Source organism: Babylonia areolata, chromosome 4 (genome assembly GCF_041734735.1).
Source record: "Babylonia areolata isolate BAREFJ2019XMU chromosome 4, ASM4173473v1, whole genome shotgun sequence".
NCBI lineage: Eukaryota > Metazoa > Mollusca > Gastropoda > Neogastropoda > Buccinidae > Babylonia > Babylonia areolata.
Window position 1 is genome coordinate 24,883,202 of NC_134879.1, and position 2,500 is coordinate 24,885,701.

The following is a 2,500-nucleotide window of genomic DNA, read 5'->3' on the forward strand; positions in this document are numbered from 1 at the left end:
GTAGCTGAGTTCACTCTTTGTTGGCAAGCTTTGGGAAATCAAGGGACTGTGATTATTCTCCTGCAGCCGAGTTCACCCTTTGTTGGCTTGGCAAGCTTTGGGAAATCAAGGAACTGTGGTTATTCTCCTCCTGCAGCTGAGTTCACCCTTTGTTGGCAAACTTTGGGAAATCAAGGAACTGTGATTATTCTCCTCCTGTAGCTGAGTTCACCCTTTGTTGGCAAGCTTGGGAAATCAAGGGACTGTGATTATTCTCCTGTAGCCGAGTTCACCCTTTGTTGGCAAGCTTTGGGAAATCAAGGGACTGTGATTATTCTCCTGTAGCCGAGTTCACCCTTTGTTGGCAAGCTTGGGAAATCAAGGGACTGTGATTATTCTCCTGTAGCCGAGTTCACCCTTTGTTGACAAGCTTTGAGAAATCAAGGGACTGTGATTATTCTCCTCCTGTAGCCGAGTTCACCCTTTGTTGGCAAGCTTTGGGAAATCAAGGGACTGTGATTATTGTCCTGTAGCTGAGTTCACCCTTTGTTGGCTTGGCAAGCTTTGGGAAATCAAGGGACTGTGATTATTCTCCTGTAGCTGAGTTCACTCTTTGTTGGCAAGCTTTGGGAAATCAAGGGACTGTGGTTATTCTCCTCCTGCAGCTGAGTTCACCCTTTGTTGGCAAGCTTTGGGAAATCAAGGAACTGTGGTTATTCTCCTCCTGCAGCTGAGTTCACCCTTTGTTGGCAAGCTTTGGGAAATCAAGGGACTGTGATTATTCTCCTGTAGCCGAGTTCACCCTTTGTTGGCAAACTTTGGGAAATCAAGGAACTGTGATTATTCTCCTCCTGTAGCTGAGTTCACCCTTTGTTGGCAAGCTTTGGAAATCAAGGGACTGTGATTATTCTCCTGTAGCCGAGTTCACCCTTTGTTGGCAAGCTTTGGGAAATCAAGGGACTGTGATTATTCTCCTGTAGCCGAGTTCACCCTTTGTTGGCAAGCTTGGGAAATCAAGGGACTGTGATTATTCTCCTGTAGCCGAGTTCACCCTTTGTTGACAAGCTTTGAGAAATCAAGGGACTGTGATTATTCTCCTCCTGTAGCCGAGTTCACCCTTTGTTGGCAAGCTTTGGGAAATCAAGGGACTGTGATTATTGTCCTGTAGCTGAGTTCACCCTTTGTTGGCTTGGCAAGCTTTGGGAAATCAAGGGACTGTGATTATTCTCCTGTAGCTGAGTTCACTCTTTGTTGGCAAGCTTTGGGAAATCAAGGGACTGTGATTATTCTCCTGCAGCCGAGTTCACCCTTTGTTGGCTTGGCAAGCTTTGGGAAATCAAGGAACTGTGGTTATTCTCCTCCTGCAGCTGAGTTCACCCTTTGTTGGCAAGCTTTGGGAAATCAAGGAACTGTGGTTATTCTCCTCCTGCAGCTGAGTTCACCCTTTGTTGGCAAGCTTTGGGAAATCAAGGAACTGTGATTATTCTCCTCCTGCAGCTGAGTTCACCCTTTGTTGGCAAGCTTTGGGAAATCAAGGGACTGTGATTATTCTCCTGTAGCTGACTTCACCCTTTGTTGGCAAGCTTTGGGAAATCAAGGGACTGTGATTATTCTCCTGTAGCTGAGTTCACCCTTTGTTGGCAAGCTTTGGGAAATCAAGGGACTGTGATTATTCTCCTGTGGTGGGTTGGGAACAGTCCTAAATCTTAGATGTGGTCCCTCAGTCATCCGCCGTTTGCGGAACATTGCCTGGACGTTGATGGGTCTTGTTCAGGACACAAAAATACTGGTCTGTCTGGCATGACTAATGCCTCTCCCAATTGGACAGGATTGAATGGGCTTCCTGTTGCTGCCATTGAAGGATTTAATTTATGCTCTCCCAACTCCCCCTCCCTACAGCCAAAGTTCCTTGAATAGTCCCTCCAGCGCATACAAAACTCTGCTGCCCGACTCGTCCTCAGAAAGAAAAGATCTGGGCACATCACTCCTCTTTTGCAACATCTCCATTGGCTCCCTGTCTCACACAGAATAAAGTATAAGATCAGCACTCTATGTTATGAATGTATTCACAAATCTGCCCCTTCCTATCTTTGTGGCTGCCTTCACCTCTACATTCCATCTCGTTGTCTACGATCGGCTTCGGGTCCACTCTGTTTACGTATACCTAGATCCAAACACTCCACTGTTGGACGCCGTTCTTTCTCTGTCTCTGGACCTTGTATTTGGAATGAACTTCCTCTTTCGCTTCGTCAGGTCTCCGCACTCAGCCCTCTCAAGTCTGGCCTTAAAACCCACCTCTTCACAAGATAGCCTCCCTCCCCTACCTCTTCCTTGTCTTCAGTTTTAGAGTTATGCATGCGTGTGAATGACTGGTGTGAAAGCGCTTAGATTTGTCTCTGCACAAGATTCAGCGCTTTATAAATATTATTGTTATTATTATTAATTGGTCAACCATAAAGCAGAAAGGTTTGTTGGATGACGTAGAATATGCAAAACAACAACAACAAAAAACAAAAACAAA